A 19754-nucleotide genomic window follows, 5' to 3' on the forward strand; every position below is an offset into this window, starting at 1 on the left:
GTATTTTTGGAAGAGTCAAGCGGAGAATCAACATTAAACAAGTATTTGCTTTCAATTAGGAATATGTAACTATCTTGAAGCCAATCATTTGAAAATACAATCTGCAAACTAATTGTAAATTGCTAAGTCATCTCCCAGATACATAGCATTTTGGTTCCTTTATTTTCCCCTTGTTAATTGTAGCTTTTCATCTCTAGATGGTGCTCTATGTACCTGCATTACAGAACTGCCTATTCACATTATTATGAAAGGCAGAAGAAAAGCAAACTGAAAAACAGGAAGTGCAAGAGAAATAAATAAGGTTTAAGAAAAAAAATCTTGAAACATTTTCTTTACGGTAAAAGCACCTACGTTGTCAGATAAAGCCTGTGACAATGCCTACCAATGACATTCTTATTACGATGAGAACCACATGGCAAAAATATTTTTAAAATCTGGTTAGCAAATTATGAATTGATGTTTCCCCAACTAATTTCTGGTCTTTTCTTGACACTGGTTAGGGTCAAAAAACCTGTACACAAAGCAACTCCTTAGGAATCAACTTTATTCAAAATGCTAAATGTTTCTTGGGACTAAAATATATAGATGTTAACAGTGAGCTATTATGGTTTTACTGCTCTAACATTGTCTGTAAATGTTTTAAATACACTATGTTGAAAACTATTTAATTTATGAGAAATTTCAATTTTAGCATCCACAATGTTTTCTCAGGATATTAGCTAGTATTTTTTTTTTCACTTAAAATTTTTGTATGACTCCTTTCATAATCGAAGGTGTATACTATTGTATCAGGACAACTGTGATTACCAAAGAGTAGAGTTGCTATTTGACTTTTCCTTTTAGAAAAAGTTTACTAGTTTCTGGATTTAATGAGAGTTTTAGGCTGATAAATAATCTGGTATGATAGCCACAACAGAAACAAATACTGTGAATGCTAACTAGTACTGTATGTTAAAAACAAAACAGTCAAGCAAACAACAAAAACAACAAAACTCCAGTCCAGTTGTTGATAAAACATTGTTTTTATTGTAACATTGTAATAATACATTGAAAGAATTAAATGCAAAACAATATAAATTTTTCAGTAAAAAGTTTTCTACCCAGAAACAAAATAATATATTCAAATGTTCAAAATTCAACCAATGTCATCTTTTGGCATCATGTAGACAAGACAACAGCAGTATAAACCCAGTAGAATTTTAATGACTATAAATGTATTGTGTGTATCTTGAATCTAGACTGCATTTTATTCTCCTATTTTTCCCACTGTCACACTTGCATATTAATTAGAAATTTTGTCCTCTGAAATATATTAATTTTCATTAACTATTCTCAAAAAAGTTTGACTCAAAGAGAATTAGAGCTGCTTGCTGTTGGTGGTGTGTTTCAGTCATGAGAATCCTTACAACCTCTTCATAATTGTGTTATCTGCTTCTACTTTACAAGAGAGAGAAATTCAAATTCAAATTGAGAGAGAGAGGAGGGGAGAAAGGGAGCAAAACCAACAGAGGATGGAGGCAGGCAGGGAAGGAATGAGAGGCGAAAGGCTAGAAGAAAAAAAGAAAAGAATTTCTTCCATTGCAATGAATAGCCTTATTATGGAGTTTATAGATGTCTCCATGTGGCCCATTTTTCTCTGCCTTTATCCTATTAAAGAAATCTTTGGAGTGGCTTAAGACATAAGAAAAACATAGTAGGAAAGGACTCCTAAGCAAAAGATACTAGATCCTTAACCTGTCTCTCACAAAGGGAAGTCTCTTTGGCGTAGAGGATGGCTAGCTACCCATACAAGTAACAGATGGTTTGTTTACTATTTTCACAAGTTTTCTCCATTTGCTAAAACAGATTTTCATGTTGGACTAGAATGATATAAATTACATATTCAGTGTACATTATCTCAATTTATACAAAATAATATGCTATTCAATCTAAACACACAGGAAATCTTCACATTAGATTTTTGGGCTGACAGCAATTCCTTTTATATAACATATCTTGGTAATTGTCGTTCCTGGTACTTGGCATGTACTAGAATTCCACTTTGAGTAAAAATCCTTACATTACCAAGAATTCTAATGTAGCATATATACATTTATCATAATATATAGCATTTATTGCTGTCATTCATTTCTAAATAAGATAACAGAAAACAAGCCATTTAATCAATACAGCTGATATGATTGACTCAGTTGTAATGAATTGGCAATTAACATGGACACTACAAACACAACTATGAACTATTTGATGATGAAATACTGAAATGGCTAGAGATGTAAACAATGTGCTGCAGGAGAAATGCATGATTGTCCTTCTGGAAACATTCTACTAATTTGTACTCATAAAGAATACAACAGCAAAGTACCAGTTCAGTTGTCTTTATAGACTGCTACAGACATTAGTTTTGATTCAACTTCTCACTATCAAAACAGATTCAATGTGTTCTCACCAAATTATAATCTACATCTTTTTATCTAGAATAACGTGCCAAAAAGTTTGCCCAAGATAATGCATTTATTTTCTTTCCCACAATGAAAACTCACAATTTGTAGGCCAAATGCAATTATACCATGATTTTTTTTTATCATTCTGATCATGTATTGTCTAAATTTGACTTTCTCATATTTAACCTGTACTATTCAATATGAAAATACAAGACCTCTGAATATCTCTCATAGGACTATAGTCCTACTCTTCCATTTGACAGCTACCCTAGACTCTGACACAAACCAAGTAACAATTTCCAAAGTTTTACTATTTGCTTCATTGAAAATGTTGACTTATTGTTGTAAATTCCAAATTGTTTCTATTATAAAGTTAAACATACTTTAGAAGAATGACTAGTTTTAGAGACTGATATAAATAGGTTGTCTATTTCTGGTACAATATTATAGTGTTTGATTAATGTACTGATAAGAAAGTCTTATAAAAGGTTTCATGTGAGCTGGGCATAGTGGTACATGCCTTCAATCCCAGCACTCAGGAGGCAGAGGCAGGTGTATTTCTGTTTTCGAGGCCAGCCTGGTCTACAAAGTGAGTTCCAGGACAGCCAGGGCTATACAGAGAAACCCTGTCTCAAAAAACCAAAGCAAACAAACAAAAAAGAAGGTTTCATGTTTCACTTAATGATTTCAAAGCATATTAAAACCACTGTAATTATTTATTGGTCAAGGTTAGTCACAAACATTATCTTAGTTGGAGTTTTGATTGCTGTGATGAAACATATGAAGAAAACATATTCGGTAGAAATAGGTTTATTTGACTTAAGCTTCAACATCACTGTGATTTAAGGAAGCCAAGACAGGATGGATGCTTCCTGATGTATTTTCTGACAATTCCAAATCCGGAAATCTACATGAATGAAGAGAAAACAGAATGAGAGCATTTAATAACAATGTCTATCATAAAATCATGTACAATACTCGCCAAGAAGTATAGAACAGCAACAAAGATTGTCTATGATGTGGGAGGCCTCTAAGAAGACTTTAGCTCTCTTCGTATATTGCAACATGCATTAAACTAAGAGCATTATTAACAAGTAGAACAATATTCTCACAGAAGGATAAACTGAGTGTGCTTCCATTCATATGACCGACCCAAGCTGGTAAATTACAGAGAGGCATCAAGTCAAAGGTTACTGCCAACAGTAGGGAAGTGGGGGGGGCTATAGATATGCTATTCTAAAGATAGTTTCATTAATATAATAACTTTTCAGAAATCTGTATCATAACAATGGCTAGAAAACTTTCTGTGTCTTCTCATAATTTAAATAAATAAGTAAATCAACAAATGAAATAGTCTAATTGTATAGAAATGAAAAAAAATGTTTTAAGCATTAGAAAAAGAAATTTTACTCAAATGTTTTTCCCCTTGCCTTGGGAAACAGTCTCACACCTTACCTATAGAATTCTCTTGTTAAGCAAGTAGAAAGAATGTTTCTTCCGTTGTTACTTCAAATCTAATCATCTATTTCTATTCCTTCACTACTCTATTTGAAAAGTCTTTATTCCAGCCTTGAGAACGTTTCTTCTCATTCTTTAAGTATGCTCTAAGTGTGTATTTGTATGGATTCTCACACATGTACATGTACATCATTGGGTGCTTATTCATGTTAAATGTGTTTGCATGTAGAGATCAAAATTAAATGTCCAGAATCTTTCTCAGTTGTTTTCAAGCTTATTTTTGAGCCTAGATCAGTATACCATGGCACTCATCAGTTCAGTTAGGCTGACTGGTTATTGAGCTCTGATTACTTATTGGTCCTTATCTATGAAGCTCCGAGGCAGCTCTGTTCATGGATGCTACTGATACAGACTCAGGTTCACATGCTTAATGACAGAACCATCTATCTAACTGCCATTATAATTTAATGTGTCTTCTCTGATATGTCCTATAATACATACCCTGTAATACATATTCCAAGACAAAGAAACTCTGATAAGGGAAAAGAATAAAATTCCAGTTGACTAATATCCTTTGCTCTTCCTCATGCAAATAACTGTAAAATGCTTTTGATTAGTGCTTTAGTCAGGGTTTCTTTTCCTGCACAAACATCATGACCAAGAAGCAAGTTGGGGAGGAAAGGGTTTATTCAGCTTACATTTCCATACTGCAATTGATCACCAAAGGATACAGGACTGTAACTCAAGCAGGTCAGAAAGCAGGAGCTGATGCAGAAGCCATGGAGGGATGTTCTTTACTGGCTTGCTTCCCCTGGCTTGCTCAGCCTGCTCTCTTATAGAACCCAAGACTACCAGCCCAGACATGGCACCACCCACAAGGGACCTCTCCCCCCTTGATCAATAATTAAGAAAATGCCCCACAGCTGGATCTCATGGAGGCATTTCCCCAACTAAAGCTCCTTGCTCTATGATAACTCCAGCTGTTGACACAAAACTAGCCAGACCCGGAAGGAAACTGCTTGTGGACGTTGTACATCGTGGTGCGGAGCCTAGTGCGCACCACGATGTACAACGTCCACAAGCAGAATACATACCCTGTAATACATATTCCAAGACAAAGAAACTCTGATAAGGGAAAAGAATAAAATTCCAGTTGACTAATATCCTTTGCTCTTCCTCATGCAAATAACTGTAAAATGCTTTTGATTAGTGCTTTAGTCAGGGTTTCTTTTCCTGCACAAACATCATGACCAAGAAGCAAGTTGGGGAGGAAAGGGTTTATTCAGCTTACATTTCCATACTGCAATTGATCACCAAAGGATACAGGACTGTAACTCAAGCAGGTCAGAAAGCAGGAGCTAATGCAGAAGCCATGGAAGGATGTTCTTTACTGGCTTACTTCCCCTGGCTTGTTCAGCCTGCTCTCTTATAGAACCCAAGACTACCAGCCCAGGGATGGTCCCACCCACAAGGGGCCTCTCCCCCTTGATCAATAATTGAGAAAAGATCCACAGCTGGATCTCATGGAGGCATTTCCCCAACTAAAGCTCCTTGCTCTATGATAACTCCAGCTGTTGACACAAAACTAGCCAGTACAATTGACCCCTTGTCAACTTGACACACAAACACATCACTAGTAAGCCTCAACTCTTAGTTTCTTATTCATCAGCCAGATCTAAACAACTTTAAAAGTCCCACAGTCTTTGCAAATTATTAAAATTTCAATCTCTCTTAAAATCCAAAATCTTTACAATTAAAAGTCTCTTAACTGTGGGTTCCACTAAAATATTCCCTTCAACAGGGAAAAGTATCAGGGCACAGTCTCAATGAAAAGCAAAATCAAACTCCAACAGTCCAATGTCTGGGATCCAACTCACGATCTTCTGGGCTTCTCCAAGGGCTTGGGTCACTTCTCCAGCCCTGTCCATTGTAGCACACACCTTATCTTCTCAGCTCCAGCTCCAGCTGCCTGTACTTCACTCCTGCTGCTGGTCTTGGTGGTCATCTCATGATACTGGCATCTCCAAAACACTGCTGTCTTCCACTGTAACTAGGCTTCACCATACCCTATCATAGGCCCTCTTCATGATGCCAAGCCTCAACTCCTTTGCATGACCCCTTCAGTCCTGGGCCATCAATTGCAACTGAGGCTGCACCTTCACCAATGACCTTCCACGGCCTCTCACAGTGCTTCCATGGCCTCAGCTGCTCTCCATGACCCCTTTATGCCTTCAAAACCAGTACCACCTGGGTAACTCTTACAGATTACCAAGTCCAGCCACAGCACAAGGTACAACTTTGGCTATCTCTGGAACACAACCTTTGTGCTCTCAGAAAACACTTCCCAGAAGATGTCACCTCAATGATGCTGGTCTCTTCTTAATCACCACTAATTTCTTAGCTCCAGCTAATCAGCACCAATAGTCCCAGTAATACAAAGGTTTCACTTTAGTAGTTCTGGTGTCATGTTAATCACAGCTGATTCTTCAGCCCCAGCTAACCAGAACTACAGAATCTTCACAATCAAGGTAACAATGGCCCTGAAAAGAGTCTTTAATTTTTCCTCTGAAATTTCACAAGCCAGGCCTCCATCTTCTACACTGTCCTCAACATTATCTTCCGAGCTCCTACACAACATGTCACAGAGCTCTTAACACCGAATGGATCCTCGGGCCCAAAGTTCCAAAGTCCTTCCACAGTCCTCCCCCAAACATGGTCAGTTTGTCACAGGAATACCCCACTATGCTGGTACCAATTTGTTTTAGTCTGTTTTTCAATTCCTGAACAAACATCATGACCAAGAAGCAAGTTGGGGAGGAAAGGGTTTATTCAGCTTACATTTCCATACTGCAATTGGTCACTAAAGGATACAGGACTGTAACTCAAGCAGGTCAGAAAGCAGGAGCTAATGCAGAAGCCATGGAAGGATGTTCTTTACTGGCTTACTTCCCCTGGCTTGTTCAGCCTGCTCTCTTATAGAACCCAAGACTACCAGCCCAGGGATGGTCCCACCCACAAGGGGCCTCTCCCCCTTGATCAATAATTGAGAAAAGATCCACAGCTGGATCTCATGGAGGCATTTCCCCAACTAAAGCTCCTTGCTCTGTGATAACTCCAGCTGTGTCAAGTTGACACAAATCTAGCCAGTACAATTCATATCTGCCTGGCACCAAGGGTCATTACCAATGAAGGTCTGTGGGATACCAAGTGTATCATTTACATAAAAGATATGTGTATGTCTTTTTATATATCTAAGTAATGTTCAACCTCATGTTGGCCAGATGCAAGGTATATAATTATAATATATATATATAATAAAATATTTCTGCCCTATCTGGCTCTTTTTGTACCGCCAAAATCTGTACTTTAGCAAGTGTATCACATAACCAAAGTTCAAAGATATATCACATGTAAAAATATGATATTATCTAGTAAGTTCAGTTAAATACATGGCAACTTTTATTATTAAAATAGATTGAGAACATTTTTATTAGTTACTGGCTGAGAGAAATGTTCAGCAATTTTGTTTTGCAGAAGATTGTGTTTTGAATCTAGATCTGCTCCTCTTTCTCAAATAATCAAAAACAAATAACAAAAAAAAAAAAAACCCAAAAAACAAAAAACAAAAAACAAATTCCCAATATTCTTGTTCTGAATAAAGGATACCCTGCCTATTCAGGATAATGCTATGGTTTAATTTCTGTCTTTTCAAAATGAATTAGAATAATTTGACTAATCCTAATGCTTAAGCTTTCCTAGAAGTCACTCTGTACTTCAGTCTGTATTTCCCAAAAGTGGTTTAATTTGGTCACTTTACTGCAGATTAAATATCAGAATTTATTCAGAATAGTAAAAGCATTAAAATCATTCTCATATTGTTGTAGAATTTGAAAGCTAAAAGCAAAAGCCTGTGCTGGAAAGAAATGCTGTTTGTTTTTCATTTAATAAAGTTAATGGAACACCTTGTAAATCCAATCCCTCTAAAATGAAAATTAATTCCTGTCTCCAGGGGTTTGACTAAGTTATTTAATGCAAAAGTTTGGGCTGAATGAAGTTTCTTTAGTGTGTGTAGAACATAGTAATATAAGCACTTTTCTTTATTTCATAGCTCAACAATTGTACAGATCTGGGGGTAGGAAGGGAGCAGAGTGGGAGAAGGAAAAGTGATTGGGACTATAAGTCTCTACCAAGGACCAATGAGAAAAGCATTGTGTCAACTCTCTTACCCATGAGATAAAACATAGGTCAAGGGGAAAATACTTGCCTAAGAACACCATAAAATAACGGAGTTTTGTCTAATGTCAGTGAAATATTCAGACTCCAGGTCTCTTCTACAGTAAGGAGGGAAATTATCTACCATATTCATGTGTACAGTTTTGAATGAGTGATTTTATGAAGCTAATAGTGTGCTGGAGAAAAAGAACAAATAGCAAGTAAAGGATTGGTCAAAGCAGATATAATTAACAAAAACAAAACAACAACAAAAAAAACCTTAGCAAGTGCAAGAGAGATTCTTCTGTAGCCTGACAGAAAGAGCCATATCACCAAATCAGCCAGGATAAGCAGCAGAGTAGACTGGAATGTGGAAGTACTTATTTCCTGTTCCCCACTGAGGTCTTTCTCCATGGCTGTTTCAGTGAGGGTTTCATTGCTGTGAGGAGACACCATGACAAGGGCAACTCTTATAAGGACAAATATTTAATTGGGATTGGCTTACACTTTTAGAGTTTCAGTTCATTATCATCATGGCAGAGAGCATAGGAACATGGAAGCAGACATGTTGCTGGAGTAGGAGATGAGAGTTTTCTATTTTAACCCAAAGGCAGCCAGGAGCAGATTGGCAGCCTCTGGAGGCTGGAAGCAGCTCTCTTTGTCCAATCCCATAGTAACACACTTCCTCCAAGTCCACACCTACTCCAACAAGGCCACACCTCCCAATAGTGACACTCCCTGGGCCAACTGTATTCAAACCACCACAGTGGCGGAACTTCGGTTTTCTCATTCTCACTGCATGCCTGTTCATACCATGAGATAAACAGCAGTGGTCTCAGCCACAAATGATTTTGCTTCTTGGAGCTCTCAAGGATGTGATATTTTAAATCCCTGCGCTGTTGTCTGCTTTTTCTTTCCACTTTCATAAGGTCATTGGAGCCTGCCTGACCAAAGACAGAAATTTGCAGGTGAGGGCTCTTCACTTAAAGAGTCTGAATTTACAAGTTTGAAAAGCACATAATAATTGACTCTCATTGTAACATGATCATATGTAAATAGGATATATCCATTTTCCTTTCCCAGTCCTGCTCCTGGAATGATGACTCTAATGCTAATTAGTTATTATTAAATGTCTAGAACATACAAAAGCTTTGGATCATTTCCTGGCTAACTCTTAACTTATTTCATCCTTTTGAACTATTTGGTCTACCATGTAGTTAGTTGCTCCTCCTTCAGTTCAGCCTGCTCCTTTCTTTGTGTGTTGCATCTGTTTATTACATCTGTCTCCTCTGTTCTTCTGTTTTGTCTTTTATTTCTTACTAATTCCGAGAAACCTATCTCTTCCTGACTGTGGCCCATGTCTATTTTCTGCCTCAGGTCGTTGGCCATTGCCTTTTTTACTGAAAGTGATGGTTTTAAGAGATTTTTCCCTAGAGACTTATTTTGTATTGTAAAAACACACTATCTTAGGGTTTTACTGCTGTGAACAGAAACCATGATGAAGACAACTCTTATAAGGACGACATTTAATTGGGGCTGACTTACAGGTTCAGAAGTTCAGTCCATTATGATCAAAGCAGGAACATGGTACCATGGTACAGGAGGAACTGAGCCAAACAAACACAAACCATCACATTCAACTCCCTGTCCCCCATAGGTTTGTTCAAACCTATGAGTCTATGGGGGCCATACCTAAACTTAGGATAATGCAAAATACATTTATTCCAATCTCAAAGGTTCCCATAGTCTATAGTAGTCTCAACAATGTTAAAAGTCCAAAGGTGAAAGTCTTTTCTGAGCTTCAACTAGTCATTTTAATCCCCAAAGAAAGGCAGGAAATTGCCTGAGCAATGTCTGGAATCCACACATGATCTTCTGGGCTTCTTCAGCTCTGCCCTCTGTAGCACTCTAAGCTCTGGTTCATATATTCCACTACTGCTGATGTTCTTGGTGATCATCCCATGGTACTGGCATCTGCAACACACTGGGGTATTCTGCTGCAACTAGGCTTTACCAATAGCCTCTCATAGGCTCTCTTCATTGTGCCAAGCCTCAGATCTTTTGCATGATCCTTTCAGTCCTGGACCATCAACTACAATTGAGGCCGCACCTTCACCAGTGGCCTTCCCTTGCCTTTCACAGTGCCAAGCCTCAGCTCTTCTACATCATGCCTTCATGCCTTCAAAACCAGCACCATTTGTGTGACTCTTACACATTACCAAGTACAGCTGGAGCTCAAGGAACAACCTTGTCTATCTCTGGAACACAATTTCTTTGTGTTCTAAGAAAAAATTTCCCAGAAGTTTTCAACTCAGTGATGCTGGTCTCATCTTAATCATCACTAATTTCTTAGCTCCAGCTAACCAGCATCAATTGTCTCAGTAGTCCCTTCTATTTTTTTCACTCTAAAGCCAGAGCCACATGGCTGAAGCTGCCAAGTTCTTCTGCTTGTGGGAACTGGAACATGGTCCCCTTGTTCTATGACATTATCACTAGCTTTCTCTTTTCCAACTCCTTCACTGCCTAAGATAGGCTGTCCTGGATCTTCCTATGTAGATTGACCTTGAACTCAGAGATCTACTTGGCTTTATCTCCTGGGATTAAAGATGTCTACCACCATGCCTGGATCTAAATTTAGATGGATGGGACCTTGGCCCTAAGTTCCTTTCACTTAATTTACTATCTCCTTGAACACAGGATACAGCTGCATTTCACTTCCTGGTGTCCCTTTAATACTTGAAATACATATTTTATATTTTTCCTTTCTAAGCTTGCTACATTTATTCAAAATGCTCTTCATAAGATTTAACCAGAATACACAGTCTATAACACATGTTTCTGAAACTCCTTTGTCAAAGCAATTAATCTGAGTCACTTCACCTTAGCCTCAGGCAAACTCTTCAGACATGGGTAAAAAGAAGCCATGTTGTTCACCAAGATACCATACATACTGTCTCTCGGTCACACACTGAAAATTTCCACTGAAATGACTTGGGTGAGGTATGCACAATTCAAATCACGGTCAGCAACAATGTCTTCCATATTCCTACTAGGAATACTAGCTCCACTTAAAGCATTCCACTGTTTTCCAAATCTAAAATCTGAAAACCCACATTCTTCCAAACAAAAACATGGTCAGGCTTATCACAGCAATACCCCAGTCCCTGGTACCATGTCTTAGTTAGGGTTTTACTACTGTGAACAAACATTTAATTGGGGCTGGTTTACAGGTTCAGAAGTTCAGTCCATTAAGATTAAAGCAGCAACATGGCAGCATCCAGGCAGGCATGGTACAGGAGGAACTGAGAGGTCTACAACATCTTCATCTTAAGGCTGCTAGCAGAATACGGACTACCAGGCAGCTAGGATGAGGGTCTTAAAGCCCATGCCCACAGAGACACACCTACTCCCACACCTACTCCAACAGGGCCACATATTTAAACAGTGCCACTCCCCGGGCCTAGCAAATAGAAACCATCACACATATGGACCAGGCAGTCCTGTCCCACTTCTTTAGTCCCAGTACTCAGGAGGCAGAGGCAGACAGATACTTGCAAGTTCAAGTTCAGCCTGGTCTACAATATGACATGCAGGGCATTCATGGATACCCAGAGAAACCCTGTGGACACCCGCCTTGCCAGCAAGGAAGATGCCACAACAGGATTCTTCTGCACACATTTATTGGGAGCTGCTCGATTGCTGTGGCGAAAGACCTCAGCACGAAAACTGGTGCTGCTTATACATGCTTAGGATAGGCATGGAGCCTCCTGATTGGATATGCCATCAGAACCTCATCAACATGCTCCAGGGTGAGCAGTGACTCAGCAGATACCCGAATACACATGTGCACATTGCTTGTTTATCAAGAAAGCATGCAGGAAGTTGGTGCCACCTTGTAATGGCGAATTACCTGGCCTCCCACAAAGCCCTATCTTGAAAAATCAACCCCCCCCCAAAAAAAAAAAACAATGCAATTTTAATGCTATTTAATGCTATTTCTGAAGTTCAGACAGAAAACATTTTTGAAAAAAAGAGATAAATGTGTAATCCCCAGGTAATATACTATTATATATGAATACACATGTGTGTATAATAGTATATATTTTGAGTATTATATATATTATATGTGTGTGCTATATATTATTATAGGTGTTATATACTATTATGTTCTATATATATTTTTCCAAAGCTTTGTTACATTCATACAGAGTCCTTACTAGTTCAGTGACAAGAGCAGTGTGAGGGGCACTAACTTCAATCCAGGGGTTTCTATGATGTTGCTTTGTTACTAACCAGGAACAAGTGGCATATTTTAAACAGTTTGTAATATAGGAAATATTATAAAAGTCTATTTCCATTTAAAACACTACAAAATCATTTTAAATACAAGAACCAACGAATGTGTTTATGTGTTTCCTAAGACACATATCTGAACACATCAAATAGCAAATGAAGGCTGAATTTGCTCTTCAAAAATGGTGTTTCCACAAATTGTTATTCTGATTGAAGAAAAATAAAAATGGACGTTTTGAGGTGCGTGACCAAAAATTTGAAATACTGTCAGCGACCATCATTTTCATCCCAAATCAAAGCAGTCTTCACAAGCATTTTTGAGTGGCATTTTGAAATGTGCTTGTGAATCAAACAGAAAGAAAATGGCAAGGCTCACATTCAAATGCCCACACAGAGATAATAATGGAAAGGATGTTTTATGGGTCATTGGGGAAGGCAATCCCATCTGAATGTTTGTTCCTAAGGATGATAAGAGCAGACTGAATATTCTTCTGCATCATATCACTCAGACTAGACGAAGGACTGATGGATGATGATTGATTTAATACAGAAGCCTGAGCAACAGAGGGTGGAAGAAATAGGGGGGGGGGAAGCTATTCCAGATTCTTTGATATTGTGATAAATCCAAAGCCCCAGAGTCCTGAACCCACCCCAGAGCATGCATATCTAAATTTGTCCTCTCTGGTGCCCTTGGGTGTAAAAACATAAAGGAATTATAGAGCGCAGGCAACAAGATGTGAAGACAAGTTGTGTTTCCTTTTGTTTTCCATGACTAGAATAAGCACATCCTCTTGAACTTTCCAAGCAGATGGTTGTCTGTTCTGGGATGAAAGATTAGTAGTGAAGGAAATTCTTCAACCTTACTGAGGAGCACACAGTCTGTACTGACAAGCAGTAAGAAGAAAGGAAATGTACCACTTGAGGCAATATTTTAGCAGTGCTTGCATTTGAGATGTTAAGTAGGAAGGTGATCATCCTGTGTGGTTGTTGTTTGTTTGCTTGTTTGTTGTTGTTTTATTGTTATTTTTTCTATCACCCCTGGAAAGGTCTCTTTCTTAGATATAAAATATGACTGTCTTACTAGGAATGGAAGAGTTACAAAACAAACATGGGCTTCAATTGGCTTTTCAGCGAGTACTGGAGAGAATCATTTTGCAAGTTCCTTTGTGTTTTGTAAATCATGGAAAGTTTTATTATCTTTTCATATAGCTGTACCTTTAGGTTTGTTAGGTACATAAACATATTAGATGGTTGTCTGCCGGAAAACTAGGTGTTTGTCATGGAAACATAATAAGATGTGGTTCTCACTGTCACACCAAGGAATACAGCTACTCACAGTATGATGTCATTTATTCCCTTCTGTTTTATTTTATCTCTTCTGTTTTGTTGTACTCAAAAAAATTGGACTAATCAGTCCCAGGAAGAGAATCAGCAAGATCACAAGGAATATCAGGGTAACCTTCTGAAACGTTTCATTGCAGTTTTGAAATGTCATATTTTACTTCCTTCCCAGATGCAGTTTTGACATACATTCTGTAAAGTGGGTAATAATGAAATGATAAGTATGTTTATAAACCTTTTAGAAACACAGAGGGATATTTTACTCGTCTTCACCCTGATCTTTTCTACTTTACGGTAAACAAGTAGGAACATTGCTGTTCAACAGGCATTTCCTACTATATAATTTATTTCCAGTGCTTAACAATTCTGCAGGCTCTTTAAAGAATAGAAAAGATTGTGTCTTCCAGCCACACTAGAAATACCTTAACCCTGTATTTTATTGAGATTTTGGACAACTGAGAAAAGCTTGACTAGTCTAAGGAATTGTTGTCATCCATTTAGAGTAATTGTCTAGGGGACAGGGAGACTGCTCAGCTAACAAACGCTCAGTAAGGAAAGGCTCCTGCTGGTGAACCTGATATGATTCCAGTCTCCAGGCCACAAATGGGAGAAGGAACAGAACATACGTGGGACCAATGCACTCATGGGCACACATACATGTGTGACACACATATGTCACACAAAGTAAACAAATAAAATGGAAAACCATTTAAAAAAATAAGTAATAAGAGTAAATATTTTCACCATTTTAGTAACAGTCTATTTTTTTATTTTAGTGATTTAGTGAACAATAAATATTTCTTGATCAGACTTAACCACATTTTGTCCTCTAGTGTAGCTAAAAAAGGAGAAGTAGAAAGCAATTACTTAGGAGTCAAGATTTTAGAAATCTCGGGATTAAATTAAGAATGACTAAAGCCAGGCATGGTGGTTCAAGCCTTTAATCCCAGCACTCGGGAGGCAGAGGCAGGCAGGTTTCTGAATTTGAGGCCAGCCTGGTCTACAAAGTGAGCTCCAGGACAGCCAAGGCTATACAGAGAAACCCTGTCTCAAAAAAAAAAACAAAAAAAACAAAAAAACAAAAAAACAAAAAGCAAAAAAAATCATAAAAACAAAACAAAAAATTAAGAATGACTAAACAAAATCAAAGCACAAATTTCAAAGCTCTACATGTGAATGGTCATGAATCATTGAATTAAGTTATTATATAAAACACTGAGCAAAGGTAAAAAAAAATCCATACCTTTATCAGCCCCAAACTCAGGAAAACTTGCTGATTCAGCCTTTATAATATGACTTTCCCCTGTTCATTTTCATACATCAGATGATACAAAAAAGGCCAACCTGGTGACAGCTTGTCCTTGCACCTGATGAAAACAGAAATCACTGCAAAGAAATTCCTCCTGCTGCATGCTTAGGTGGCTCTACAAAAAATGTTTTGAAAAATGCTACCCCATAGTCTTACATGAGAAATACTTTAATAATGTAATATTGGATCAAAGAAAACAAAACACATTAAAGAATCCTTACAGGACCGGTTTGCCAGTCCCTGGGAAAATAGAGATTAAAAAAAGTGACAGAAAAAATGCCAAAAATAACAATAATAATAAAAATGCAGGATGTCCTACTCAAAGATGAAAGAACTGCAAAAGCTCTCCACTACAATAAAGCTTTAAGAAGGACTAAAGAACACCCTGCCTGTACCTGATTGTTTTCAGATCTGAAAGCAGGTTCCCACTCTTGAGCATGGCTACCTGTTATACACACTGTGAAAGCATTTTGTGTAAAGTCCCTGGGAAAAATAACACAAGGATTCCTTGAAACAAGATTGTGGCATGATTTACAATGGAGGCTATGAGGACAATAAATAAAAGGAGTTCGTATCAAATAACCATAGGTTTTGCTTTTCTTTTAATGGTTGTTTCTTAGTTGAATAGTTAGATATTTCTCGAATTTCCTACTGGTGTCTTTAAAAGTAATTTATTATTTTTTTCTTTATGTTACCTCAAGATAATAACAACAAAACACTGCATTTGCATTCTGCATGCTCTTCTTCAAATTAGCCTTGGCAATGATCTCACTGTGCATGTTCCTGTGAGTGGCATAGGGAGAATGACATGACTTTTTCTTTTGTGTCATCAAAAGTGTGTGATTCCTTGACTTTATGTATAAGGGATGTTACCAGACTTACACTGAGACAATCAAACACCGTCTTCTTCTCTTTGGGTGGTATATTGCACTAGTCTTAGTGCTCAAATCTCACAATTGGGGAAAAAAAAACTACCACAAACCATGAAGAGACAATAGGTATAGGTCCTGGGACCACATAGAAAGTAAAAGGTGTCAAATCCACCCACAGGCTGCCTCAACCTTCAGATGCAACCACAGCTTCGTGTAACTGAGCTGCCATCAGAAAACGCGGGTAGACAGTTTGCAAGTGATTGAGCTAAATGTGTGTATGGTTCTAAGTTCCTATGCTTACAGAAGATTTTAAAACAAACAGACACCCGGCGTGGTGGCACATGCCCGGCGTGGTGGCACACGCCTTTAATCCCAGAACTCGGGAGGCAGAGGCAGGCAGATTTCTGAGTTCGAGTCCAGCCTGGTCTACAAAGTGAGCTCCAGGTCAGCCAGGGCTATACAGAGAAACCCTGTCTCGAAAAAACAAAAACAAACAAACAAACAAACAAACAAAACATAAACAGACAGAAATAACAAATTGATCACCAAGTGATACATACCTTTAATTCTAGTACTCCAGAGACAGAGGCAGAGGCAGACAGTTTTCCATGAGTTCAAGGCCATCTTCCTGTACAGAATGAGTTCTAGGACAGCCAGAGATACACAGAGAAACCCTGTTTTGAGAAACCAAAACAATTGATGATGATTATAATAAAAATAAAAAAATAATATAATAAATTGATTCTATGTGTGAATCCCTAAAACAATTAAATATAATTCTTGTATAAAATGAAATTGCTTTAGAATAATAATTTTCATGATTTCCCTTTTTAGCTTTAACATTATATTTTGTTTTGTTTTTATTTGCCAAGAACATTATCTTCTGATATTTAAATCTTCAAAAATTAGGTTTAATTTAAATTTGTCCATTAAATTAATTCATCTAATTTCTCATTTATTACAACTTTATTGCAATTACCCCTCCCTCATCTTTTCCCAGTCCCTTCTCACTTTTTTCCTTTCCCACTGGCAGAATGGGAATCTGAATAAGGAGGCAAAACATCCACCTTGTCACAAAAAAAAGTGTCATCCATTCAAGGGTAAATAAAATAAAAACAAAAGAGTGCATGTCAGATTCTTTTTTCTTTCTTTTTTTTTTTTTTATTGGATTTTTTAAAATTTACGTTTCAAATGTTATCCCCTTTCCTGGTCTCCCTCCCTCCTGGAAATCCCTTATCTCATCCTCCCTCCCACTGTTTCTATGAGGGTATTGCTCCACTCACCCACCCACTCCCACCTGCCTGCCCTCAATTCCCCAACACTGGGGCATCTATCAAGTCTTCATAGGACCAAGGACCTCTCCTTCCATTGACACATGACAAGGCCATCCTCTGCTACATATGCAGTTAGAGCCATGTGTACTCCTTTGTTGATAGCTTAGTCCCTGGGAATTCTGGGGGGTCTGGTTGGTTGATATTGTTGTTCTTCCTATGGGGTTGCAAACCCCTTCAGTTCCTTCAGTCCCATCTCTGACCCCGCTATTAGGGACCTTGCCTTAGTCCAGTGGTTGGCTGCTAACATCCACCTCTGTTTTTGTAAGGTTCTAATAGGGCCTCTCAGCATGAACTTCTTGGCATCCACAATAGTGTCTGGGTTTGGTAACTGTATATGGGATGAATCCCCAGGTGGGGCAGTCTCTGGATGGCCTTTCCTTTAGTCTCTGCTCTACACTTTATCTACATATTTGCTTTTGTTCTCCTTCTAAGAAGGACCAAAGCACCCACATTTTGGTCTTCCTTCTTGATGAGCTTCATGTGGTCTGTGAATTGTATCCTGGTTATTTCGAGCTTTAGGGCTAGTATCCACTTATCAGTGAGTGCATACCATGTGTTTTCTTTTGTGATTGGGTTACCTCACTTAGGATGATATTTACTAGTTCTACCCATTTGCCTAAGAATTTCATGAATTCATCGTTTTTAATAGCTGAGTAGTCCATTGGATAGATGTACCATATGTGGTACATTTACAGATTCTTTTGTGTGTGTGTGTGTGTGTGTGTGTGTACATGTAAGTACCTTTGAACACATGTTGGAAGACTTTATGACTCATGTCTGTCTTCCTATCATGTGTGGTCCAGAATTGAAATCAGGTTGGGGAATCAGGCAGGAGTGCTTTCACATGCTGAGCTGTCTTGTTGGTTCCATAGTATCAGATTTGATATTATGTCAGGTTTCATATTATGGTATGAGAATATATTATTGATATTATTTCACATAGGCCTCATACTCACTCTATTCTAAATAGAGAGGAAAAATAATTACATGCATATACATGTATATATATATATGTGTGTGTGTGTGTGTGTATGTATATATATGGTTTAATCTATAAGGTTAAATAATGTAACAAACACACATGAGGTTTGTTCATAGGTATATGAAGACAAACGTTTTATTTAAAATTTTAATATATATGATTATATATCAGTATATATATATATATATATATATATATATATATATACACACACACACTCAAAATTATGTAACTTTGTTTTCAAAGAGTGATGAGGAAAGAATTTGCCAATATAGGGGGCCTAGTGGAGTCTTAGGAAGAAATACCCAAATTCATATAAATCAATAAAGTTATTTAAGCTTTTAAAATCTACTTTATTTTCTATAGAATTTGTTCTAGATATTTTGCAACTCTTCCTGGTATACTTGACTGGGTTATTGAATAAGCAAACATATAATATGGATGAATGTGCATTAATATATCTACTTTCAGTTTACCACTTTAAACTAAGTACAATTATCTTCACATTCATTTTAAGCCAAGACCACAGAAGCTTCTAAACTGAATGTAAAATTGGTATGCTTAAGCTAACTATTTAGGGTTCACATGGTTTTGACAAGCATAGTCATATTTTACAAAGAAACATGAAGATGAACTCAAATGAAATCACAGAATCCCATAAATTCTGAAGAATTTGCAGTAAAACTGAGTGGTTCAACTAAATTGAAAAGTGAACCAAGGTCTCAGCGAATCTAGAAACAATGAAACACTTCATTTCAAATCCTGGCCAGGGTCTAGACAAACTTGACTTTCTCTAAAATTGAACTCCCAAATAGTTGAATTCCCATGTGTTATGTTTGCAATGAAATATTATTTTGACATTTGCTAGGACAAAAAGAGTAATTATAATTTACAGTTTTAGAAGAATGAAAGAAATATTTGTACATTCTATGACAACATAAAAAATGTTGAAAATGTCTGCCCTGAGATTCATTAAAGTCTGATTATGATTTACGTTATAGGTAAGATGATCAAAATTGACATTTTACATTGTTGTTTATATTGAGATTGTATTGCCACTCTCTTATAAAAGGAGAAGCCTCATGATTTATGAATATAATATATTTAAAATTAATATTTTATAATTTTGAGACTATTTCTCACATTGTCTGATGAGTCCTGAGTCCTATATTTTGAGAATGTGTTATTGCACACTTGAGTCATCATGTAGGCAGTACACTGATTAGGTGCTATACCAACAAGAGTGGGACAAGGAAATTCTCCATGAAGATGCTTCCTGAGCTTTCCTTTCAACGCTCCAAGGATCTGAGAAAAGAATCTTCTTACCTGTTTAGAAAAGAGGATATCATCCTTAGTGAGGTAACCCAATCACAAAAGAAGTCACTAGATATGCACTCACTGATAAACGGATATTAGCTCAGAAACTTAGAATACCCAAGATACATTATGCAAAACATAAGAAACCCGAGAAGGATGACCATCGTGTGGATACTTCATTCCTCCTTAGAATAA

Source organism: Mus pahari, chromosome 8, assembly GCF_900095145.1.
Source record: "Mus pahari chromosome 8, PAHARI_EIJ_v1.1, whole genome shotgun sequence".
NCBI lineage: Eukaryota > Metazoa > Chordata > Mammalia > Rodentia > Muridae > Mus > Mus pahari.